Source organism: Heterodontus francisci, chromosome 23 (assembly GCF_036365525.1).
Source record: "Heterodontus francisci isolate sHetFra1 chromosome 23, sHetFra1.hap1, whole genome shotgun sequence".
Lineage (NCBI taxonomy): Eukaryota > Metazoa > Chordata > Chondrichthyes > Heterodontiformes > Heterodontidae > Heterodontus > Heterodontus francisci.
The window spans coordinates 77648754-77661202 of NC_090393.1; positions in this window are offsets into that span (position 1 = coordinate 77648754).

Sequence of the window (12449 nt, forward strand, 5' to 3'; positions counted from 1 at the left end):
CAGGATCCTGTTACACTTTGAAAAACTCATACACACCTGGCAGTACACTGATACACTGTGAAAAGCCCATACACACCTGGCAGGATTCTGATACACTGTGAAAACCGCATACACACCTGGCAGGACACTGATACACTGTGAAAACCCCATACACACCTGGCAGGATCCTGATACACTGTGAAAACCCCATACACACCCGGCAGGATCCTGATACACTGTGAAAACCCACACACGCATGGCAGGACCCTGATGCACTGTGAAACGCCATTCTCACCTGGCAGGATCCTGATACACTGTGAAAACCCCATGCACTTCTGGCAGGATTCTGATTAACTGTGAAACCCCATACACACCTGGCAGGAACTGAGACACTGTGAAAACCCCATGCACACCTGGCAGCATCCTAATACACTGTGAATACCCCATACACACCTGGCAGGATCCTGATCCACTGTAAAACCCCCACACTCCCCTGGCAGAATCCTGATACACTGTGAAACCCCCATTAGCACTCGACAGGATCCTGATACACTGTGAAAGCCCCATACACACCTGGCAGGATCCTGATACACTGTGAAAACCCCATACACAACTGGCAAGATCCTGATCCACTGTGAAACCCCCATACACACCTGGCAGAATACTGATAAACTCTGAAATCCCCAGACACACCTGGCAGGTTCGTGATCTACTGTGAAAACCCATGCACACCTGGCAGGCTCCTGATACACTGTGAAACCCCCATACACACCTGGCAGGAGCCTGACACACTGTGAAAACCACGTACACATGTGGCAGGATCCTGATGCACAGTGAAACCCCATTCACATCTGGCAGGAACCTGATGCACAGTGAAACCCCATTCACATCTGGCAGGATCCTGATGCACAGTGAAAACCAATTCACATCTGGCAGGATCCTGATACACTGTGAAACCCCATAAACACGTGGCAGGATCCTGATACACTGTGAAGCCCCAGAAACAACTGGCAGGATCCTGATACACTGTGAAACTCCATACACACCTGGCAGGACCCCGATAAACTGTGAAAACCCCATACACACCTGGCAGGACCCTGATACACTGTGAAAACCCCATACACTCCTGGCAGGATTCTGATCCACTGTGAAAACACCATACACACCTGGCTGGACCCTGATACACTGGGAAACCCCATACACATGTGGCAGGATCCTGATAAACTGTGAAAACCCAGACACACCTGGAAGGATCCTGATACAATGTGAAAACCCCAAACACACCTGGCAGGATCCTGATACACTGTGAAACCCCATACACACCTGGCCGGATCCTGATCCACTGTGAAAACCCCATGCACATCTGGAAGGATCCTGATGCACTGTGAAAACCCCATACACACGTGGCAGGATCCTGACACACTGTGAAAACCCATACACATCCGGCAGGATCCTGATCTACTGTGAAACCCCATACAAACGTGGCAGGATACTGATAAACTGTGAAACCCCCAAACACACCAGGCAGGATCATGATACACTGTGAAAACCCCATGCACACCTGGCAGGATCCCGATACACTGTGAAAACACGATACACATCTGGCAGGACCCTGATACACTGTGGAAACACCATACACACCTGGCAGGATCCTGATACACTTGTGAAAACCCCATACACACCTGGCAGGACACTGATACACTGTGAAACCCCATAAACACCTGGCACTATCCTGATACACTGTGAAAACACCAGACACACCTGGCAGGATCCTGATACACTGTGAAAACCCCATACACACCTGGCAGAATCCTGATAAACTGTGAAACCCCATACACACGTGGCAGGATCCTGATACACTGCGAAAACCCCAACCACACGTGGCAGGATCCTGATCCACTGTGAATACCCCATGCACACCCGGCAGGATACTGATCCACTGTGAAAACCCCATACACACTTGGCAGGATCCTGATACACTTTGAATACCCCATACACACATGGCAGGATGCTGATAAACTGTGAAACCCCCATACACACCTGGCAGTTTCCTGATAAACTCTGAAAACCTCAAACACACCTGGCAGGATCGTGATCTACTGTGAAAACCCATACACACCTGGCAGACTCCTGATACACTGTGAAACCCCATTCACATCTGGCAGGATCCTGATGCACAGTGAAACCCCATTCACATCTGGAAGGATCCTGATGCACACTGAAAAACAAATTAACATCTGGCAGGATCCTGATACACTGTGAAACCCCATAAACACCTGGCACTATCCTGATACACTGTGAAAACACCAGACACACCTGGCAGGATCCTGATACACTGTGAAAACCCCATTCACACCTGGCAGGATCCTGAACCACTGTGGAAACTCCATACACACCTGGCAGGATCCTGATCCACTGTGAAAACTCCATACACGCCTGGCACGACCTTGATAAACTGTGAACACCCCATACACACCTGGCAGGATCCTGATACACTGTGAAACCCCCATACACACCTGGCAGGAGCCTGACACACTGTGAAAACCACGTACACATGTGGCAGGATCCTGATGCACAGTGAAACCCCATTCACATCTGGCAGGAACCTGATGCACAGAGAAACCCCATTCACATCTGGCAGGATCCTGATGCACAGTGAAAACCAATTCACATCTGGCAGGATCCTGATACACTGTGAAACCCCATAAACACGTGGCAGGATCCTGATACACTGTGAAGCCCCAGAAACACCTGGCAGGATCCTGATACACTGTGAAACCCCATACACACCTGGAAGGAACCTGATACACTGTGAAACCCCCAAACACACCTGGCAGTATTCTGAACCACTGTGAAAACTCCATACACACCTGGCAGGACCCCGATAAACTGTGAAAACCCCATACACACCTGGCAGGACCCTGATACACTGTGAAAACCCCATACACTCCTGGCAGGATTCTGATCCACTGTGGAAACACCATACACACCTGGCTGGACCCTGATACACTGGGAAACCCCATACACATGTGGCAGGATCCTGATAAACTGTGAAAACCCAGACACACCTGGAAGGATCCTGATACAATGTGAAAACCCCAAACACACCTGGCAGGATCCTGATACACTGTGAAACCCCATACACACCTGGCCGGATCCTGATCCACTGTGCAACACCCATGCACATCTGGAAGGATCCTGATGCACTGTGAAAACCCCATACACACGTGGCAGGATCCTGACACACTGTGAAAACCCATACACATCCGGCAGGATCCTGATCTACTGTGAAAAACCCATACAAACGTGGCAGGATACTGATAAACTGTGAAACCCCCAAACACACCAGGCAGGATCATGATACACTGTGAAAACCCCACGCACAAGTGGCAGTGTCCTGATACACTGTGAAAACCACATACACACCTGGCAGGACGTTGATACACTGTGAAAACCCCATACACACCTGGCAGGATCCTGATACTTTGTGAAAACCCCATACACTTCTGGCAGGATCCTGATACACTGTGAAAACCGCATACACACCTGGCAGGACCCTAATACACTGTGAAAGCCCATACACACCTGGCAGGATCCCGATACACTGTGAAAACACGATACACATCTGGCAGGACCCTGATACACTGTGGAAACACCATACACACCTGGCAGGATCCTGATACACTTGTGAAAACCCCATACACACCTGGCAGGACACTGATACACTGTGAAAACCCCATACACACCTGGCAGGATCCTGATACACTGGGAAAACCCCAAACACACCTGACAGGACCCTGATAAACTGTGAAAACCCCATACACACCTGGCAGGATCCTGATACACTGTGAAAACCCCATACACACCTGGCAGAATCCTGATAAACTGTGAAACCCCATACACACGTGGCAGGACACTGATACACTGTGAAAACCCCATACACACCTGGCAGGACCCTGATGCACTGTGAAACCCCATATACACCTAGCAGGATCCTGATACACTGTGAAACCCCATACACACCTGGCAGGATCCTGATACACTGTGAAACCCCCAGACACACCTGGGAGGATCCTGAACTACTGTGAAAACTCCATACATACCTGGCAGGACACTGATAAACTGTGAAATCCCCATACACACCTGGCAGGACCCTGATACACTGTGAAAACCCCATACACTCCTGGCAGGATCCTGATACACTGTGAAAACACCATACACACCTGGCAGGACACTGATACACTGTGGAAACCCCATACACTCCTGGCAGGATCCTGATCCACTGTGAAACCTCATACACACCTGGCACTATCCTGATACACTGTGAAAACACCAGACACACCTGGCAGGATCCTGATACACTGTGAAAAACCCATTCACACCTGGCAGGATCCTGAACCACTGTGAGAACTCCATACACACCTGGCTGGATCCTGATCCACTGTGAAAACCCCATACACACCCGGCAGGACCCTGATACAAAGTGAAAACCCCATACACACCTGGCAGGACCCTGATACACTGTGAAAACCCCATTCACTCCTGGCAGGATCCTGAACCACTGTGAAAACCACATACACACGTGACAGTACCCTGATACACTGTGAAATCCCCATACACACCTGGCAGGACCCTGATACACTGTGAAAACCCCATACACTCCTGGCAGGATCCTGATGCACTGTGAAAACAACATACACACGTGGCAGTACCCTGATACACTGTGAAATCCCCATACACTCCTGGCAGGATCCTGATCCACTGTGAAACCTCATACACACCTGGCGCTATACTTATACACTGTGAAAACCCCATACAAACCTGGCAGGATCCTTATCCACTGTGAAAACCCCATACACACATGGCAAGACCCTGATACAAAGTGAAAACCCCATCCACACCTGGCAGGACACTGATACACTTTGATAATCCCATACACACCTGGCAGTACACTGATACACTGTGAATACCCCATACACCGCTGGCAGGATCCTGAAACACTGTGAAAATCCCGTGCACACCTTGGAGGACGCTGATACACTGGGAAAACATCATACACACCTGGGAGGATCCTGATCCACTGTGAAAACCCCATACACACCTAGCAGGACACTGATACACTGTGAAAATCCCATACACACCTGGCAGGATCCTGATACACGGTGAGAACCCCATACACACCTGGCAGGATACTGATACACAGTGAAAACCCCATTCACACCTGGCAGGATCCTGTTACACTTTGCAAAACCCACACACACCTGGCAGTACACTGATACACTGTGAAAACCCCATACACACCTGGCAGGATCCTGATACACTGTGAAAACCCCATACACACCTGGCAGGACACTGATACATTGTGAAAACCCCATACACTTCTGGCAGGATCCTGATACACTGTGAAAACCGCATACACACCTGGCAGGACCCTAATACACTGTGAAAGCCCATACACACCTGGCAGGATCCCGATACACTGTGAAAACACGATACACATCTGGCAGGACCCTGATACACTGTGGAAACACCATACACACCTGGCAGGATCCTGATACACTTGTGAAAACCCCATACACACCTGGCAGGACACTGATACACTGTGAAAACCCCATACACACCTGGCAGGATCCTGATACACTGGGAAAACCCCAAACACACCTGACAGGACCCTGAAACACTGTGAAAACCCCATACACACCTGGCAGGATCCTGATACACTGTGAAAACCCCATACACACCTGGCAGAATCCTGATAAACTGTGAAACCCCATACACACGTGGCAGGACACTGATACACTGTGAAAACCCCATACACACCTGGCAGGACCCTGATGCACTGTGAAACCCCATATACACCTAGCAGGATCCTGATACACTGTGAAACCCCATACACACCTGGCAGGATCCTGATACACTGTGAAACCCCCAGACACACCTGGGAGGATCCTGAACTACTGTGAAAACTCCATACATACCTGACAGGACACTGATAAACTGTGAAATACCCATACACACCTGGCAGGACCCTGATACACTGTGAAAACCCCATACACTCCTGGCAGGATCCTGATACACTGTGAAAACACCATACACACCTGGCAGGACACTGATACACTGTGGAAACCCCATACACTCCTGGCAGGATCCTGATCCACTGTGAAACCTCATACACACCTGGCACTATCCTGATACACTGTGAAAACACCTGACACACCTGGCAGGATCCTGATACACTGTGAAAAACCCATTCACACCTGGCAGGATCCTGAACCACTGTGAAAACTCCATACACACCTGGCTGGATCCTGATCCACTGTGAAAACCCCATACACACCCGGCAGGACCCTGATACAAAGTGAAAACCCCATACACACCTGGCAGGACCCTGATACACTGTGAAAACCCCATTCACTCCTGGCAGGATCCTGAACCACTGTGAAAACCACATACACACATGACAGTACCCTGATACACTGTGAAATCCCCATACACACCTGGCAGGACCCTGATACACTGTGAAAACCCCATACACTCCTGGCAGGATCCTGATGCACTGTGAAAACAACATACACACGTGGCAGTACCCTGATACACTGTGAATCCCCATACACTCCTGGCAGGATCCTGATCCACTGTGAAACCTCATACACACCTGGCGCTATACTGATACACTGTGAAAACCCCATACAAACCTGGCAGGATCCTTATCCACTGTGAAAACCCCATACACACATGGCAAGACCCTGATACAAAGTGAAAACCCCATCCACACCTGGCAGGACACTGATACACTTTGATAATCCCATACACACCTGGCAGTACACTGATACACTGTGAATACCCCATACACCGCTGGCAGGATCCTGAAACACTGTGAAAATCCCGTGCACACCTTGGAGGACGCTGATACACTGGGAAAACATCATACACACCTGGGAGGATCCTGATCCACTGTGAAAACCCCATACACACCTAGCAGGACACTGATACACTGTGAAAATCCCATACACACCTGGCAGGATCCTGATACACGGTGAGAACCCCATACACACCTGGCAGGATACTGATACACAGTGAAAACCCCATTCACACCTGGCAGGATCCTGTTACACTTTGAAAAACCCACACACATCTGGCAGTACACTGATACACTGTGAAAACCCCGTACACAACTGGCAGGATCCTGATACACTGTGAAAACCCCATACACACCTGGCAGGACACTGATACATTGTGAAAACCCAATACACACCTGGCAGGATACTGACACACTGTGAAAACCCCATACACAACCGGCAGGATCCTGATACACTGTGAAACCCCCATAAGCACCTGGCAGGATCCTGATACACTGTGAAAACCCCATACACACCTGCAGGATCCTGAAACACTGTGAAAAACCAATACACAACTGGCAGGATCCTGATCCACTGTGAAAACCCCATACACACCTGGCAGGATCCTGATACACTGTGAAACCCCATACACATGTGGCAGGTTCCTGATACACTGTGAAAACCCAGACACACCTGGAAGGATCCTGATACACTGTGAAAACCCCATACACACCTGGCAGGATCCTGATACACTGTGAAACCCCATACACACCTGGCCGGATCCTGATGCACTGTGAAAACCTCATGCACACCTGGCAGGATCCTGATACACTCTGAAACCCCATAAACACCTGGCAGGATCCTGATACACTGTGCAACACCCATACACATCTGGAAGGATCCTGATGCAATGTGAAATCCCCATACACATCTGGCAGGATCCTGATGCACTGTGAAAACCCCATAAACACGTGGCAGGATCCTGATACACTGTGAAAACCCATACACATCCGGAAGGATCCTGATGCACTGCGAAAACCCCATAAACTCGTGGCAGGATCCTGATCCACTGTGAAACCCGACAGACACACGGCAGGACACTGATAAACTGTGAAACCCACATACACACGTGGCAGGACCCTGATACACTGTGAAACCCACATAGACACCTGGCAGGATCCTGACTCATTGTGAAAACCCCATACACACCAGGCAGGATCCTGATAAACTGTGAAAACCACATACACACCTGGCAGGATCCGGATACACTGTGAAAAACCCATAAACACCTGGCAGGATCCTGATCCACTGTGAAAACCCCATACACACCTGGCAGGATCCTGATACACTGTGAAAACACCATACACACCTGCCAGGATCCTGATACACTGTAAAAACCCCATACACAACTGGCAGGACCCTGATACACTGTGAAAACCCCATACACACCTGGCAGGATACTGACACTCTGTGATAACCCCATACACACCCGGCAGGACCCTGATACACTGTGAAAAACCCATACACACCTGGCAGGACACTGATACACTGTGAAAACCCCATACACACCTGGCAGGACCCTGATGCACTGTGAAACGCCATTCACACCTGGCAGGATCCTGATTAACTGTGAAACCCCACACACACCTGGCAGGACACTGATACACTGTGAAAACCCCATACACACCTGGCAGGATCCTGATACACTGTGAAAACCCATACACACCTGGCAGGATCCTGGTGCACTGTGAAAACCCCAGACACACCTGGCAGGATCCTGATCCACTGTGAAACCCCATACACACCTGGCAGGATCCTGATACACTGTGAAAACCCCATACAAACCTGGCAGGATCCTTATCCACTGTGAAAACCCCATACACACATGGCAAGACCCTGATACAAAGTGAAAACCCCATCCACACCTGGCAGGACACTGATACACTTTGATAATCCCATACACACCTGGCAGTACACTGATACACTGTGAATACCCCATACACCGCTGGCAGGATCCTGAAACACTGTGAAAATCCCGTGCACACCTTGGAGGACGCTGATACACTGGGAAAACATCATACACACCTGGGAGGATCCTGATCCACTGTGAAAACCCCATACACACCTAGCAGGACACTGATACACTGTGAAAATCCCATACACACCTGGCAGGATCCTGATACACGGTGAGAACCCCATACACACCTGGCAGGATACTGATACACAGTGAAAACCCCATTCACACCTGGCAGGATCCTGTTACACTTTGAAAAACCCACACACATCTGGCAGTACACTGATACACTGTGAAAACCCCGTACACAACTGGCAGGATCCTGATACACTGTGAAAACCCCATACACACCTGGCAGGACACTGATACATTGTGAAAACCCAATACACACCTGGCAGGATACTGACACACTGTGAAAACCCCATACACAACCGGCAGGATCCTGATACACTGTGAAACCCCCATAAGCACCTGGCAGGATCCTGATACACTGTGAAAACCCCATACACACCTGCAGGATCCTGAAACACTGTGAAAAACCAATACACAACTGGCAGGATCCTGATCCACTGTGAAAACCCCATACACACCTGGCAGGATCCTGATACACTGTGAAACCCCATACACATGTGGCAGGTTCCTGATACACTGTGAAAACCCAGACACACCTGGAAGGATCCTGATACACTGTGAAAACCCCATACACACCTGGCAGGATCCTGATACACTGTGAAACCCCATACACACCTGGCCGGATCCTGATGCACTGTGAAAACCTCATGCACACCTGGCAGGATCCTGATACACTCTGAAACCCCATAAACACCTGGCAGGATCCTGATACACTGTGCAACACCCATACACATCTGGAAGGATCCTGATGCAATGTGAAATCCCCATACACATCTGGCAGGATCCTGATGCACTGTGAAAACCCCATAAACACGTGGCAGGATCCTGATACACTGTGAAAACCCATACACATCCGGAAGGATCCTGATGCACTGCGAAAACCCCATAAACTCGTGGCAGGATCCTGATCCACTGTGAAACCCGACAGACACACGGCAGGACACTGATAAACTGTGAAACCCACATACACACGTGGCAGGACCCTGATACACTGTGAAACCCACATAGACACCTGGCAGGATCCTGACTCATTGTGAAAACCCCATACACACCAGGCAGGATCCTGATAAACTGTGAAAACCACATACACACCTGGCAGGATCCGGATACACTGTGAAAAACCCATAAACACCTGGCAGGATCCTGATCCACTGTGAAAACCCCATACACACCTGGCAGGATCCTGATACACTGTGAAAACACCATACACACCTGCCAGGATCCTGATACACTGTAAAAACCCCATACACAACTGGCAGGACCCTGATACACTGTGAAAACCCCATACACACCTGGCAGGATACTGACACTCTGTGATAACCCCATACACACCCGGCAGGACCCTGATACACTGTGAAAAACCCATACACACCTGGCAGGACACTGATACACTGTGAAAACCCCATACACACCTGGCAGGACCCTGATGCACTGTGAAACGCCATTCACACCTGGCAGGATCCTGATTAACTGTGAAACCCCACACACACCTGGCAGGACACTGATACACTGTGAAAACCCCATACACACCTGGCAGGATCCTGATACACTGTGAAAACCCATACACACCTGGCAGGATCCTGGTGCACTGTGAAAACCCCAGACACACCTGGCAGGATCCTGATCCACTGTGAAACCCCATACACACCTGGCAGGATCCTGATACACTGTGAAAACCCAGACACACCTGGAAGGATCCTGATACACTGTGAAAACCCCATACACAACTGGGAGGATCCTGATACACTGTGAAAACCCATACACATCCGGCAGGATACTGATGCACTGTGAAAACCCCATACAAACGTGGCAGGATCCTGATAAACTGTGAAAACCCCATACACACCAGCCAGGATCATGATACACTGTGAAAACCCCATGGAGACGTGGCAGGGTCCTGATCCACTTTGAAACCCCATACACACCAGGCAGGATCCTGATAAAATGTGAAACCCACAAACACAACTGGCAGGATCCTGATAAACTGTGAAACCCCCATACACACCAGGCAGGATCATGATACACTGTGAAAACCCCATAGACACGTGACAGGATCCTGATACACTTTGAAAACCCCAAACACACCAGGCAGGATCCTGATAAACTGTGAAAACCACATACACACCTGGCAGGATCCTGATACACTGTGAAAACCCCATACACACCCGGCAGGATCCTGATACACTGTGAAAAACCCATACACACCTGGCAGGACACTGATACACTGTGAAAACACCATACACACCTGGCAGGATCCTCATACACTGTGAAAACCACATGCACTTCTGGCTGGATCCTGATCCTCTGTGAAACCCCATACACACCTGGCAGGACACTGATACACTGTGAAAAACCCATGCACACCTGGCATGATCCTGATAAACTGTGAAACCCCCAAACACACCTGGCAGGATCCTGATACACTGTGAAACCCCCATAAGCACCTGGCAGGATCCTGATACACTGTGAAAACCCCATACACACCTGTAGGATCCTGATACACTGCGAAAAACCAATACACAACTGGCAGGATCCTGATCCACTGTGAAAACCCCATACACATGTGGCAGGTTCCTGATACACTGTGAAAACCCAGACACACCTGGAAGGATCCTGATACACTGTGAAAACCCCATACACACCTGGCAGGATCCTGATACACTGTGAAACCCCATACACACCTGGCCGTATCCTGATGCACTGTGAAAACCCATACACACCTGGCAGGATCCTGATCCACTGCGCAACACCCACACACATCTGGAAGGATCCTGATGCAATGTGAAATCCCCATACACATCTGGCAGGATCCTGATGCACTGTGAAAACCCCATAAACACGTGGCAGGATCCTGATACACTGTGAAAACCCATACACATCCGGCAGGATACTGATGCACTGCGAAAACCCCATAAACACGTGGCAGGATCCTGATAAACTGTGAAACCCCCATACACACCAGGCAGGATCATGATACACTGTCAAAACCCCATGCACACGCGGCAGGGTCCTGATCCACTGTGAAACCCGACAGACACACGGCGGGATCGTGATAAACTGTGAAACCCACATACACACCTGGCAGGACCCTGAGACACTGTGAAACCCACATAGACACCTGGCAGGATCCTGACACATTGTGAAAACCCCATACACACCAGGCAGGATCCTGATACACTGTGAAAACCCCATAAACACCTGGCAGGATCCTGATCCACTGTGAAAACCCCATACACACCTGGCAGGATCCTGATCCACTGTGGAAACCCCATACACACTTGGCAGGATCCTGATACAAAGTGAATCCCCCATAAGCACCTGGCAGGATCCTGATCCACTGTGAAAACCCCATACACACACGGCAGGACCCTGATACAAAGTGAAAAACCCATACACACCTGGGAGGACCCTGATACACTGTGAAAACCCCATTCACACCTGGCAGGATACTGTTACACTTTGAAAATCCCATACACACCTGGCAG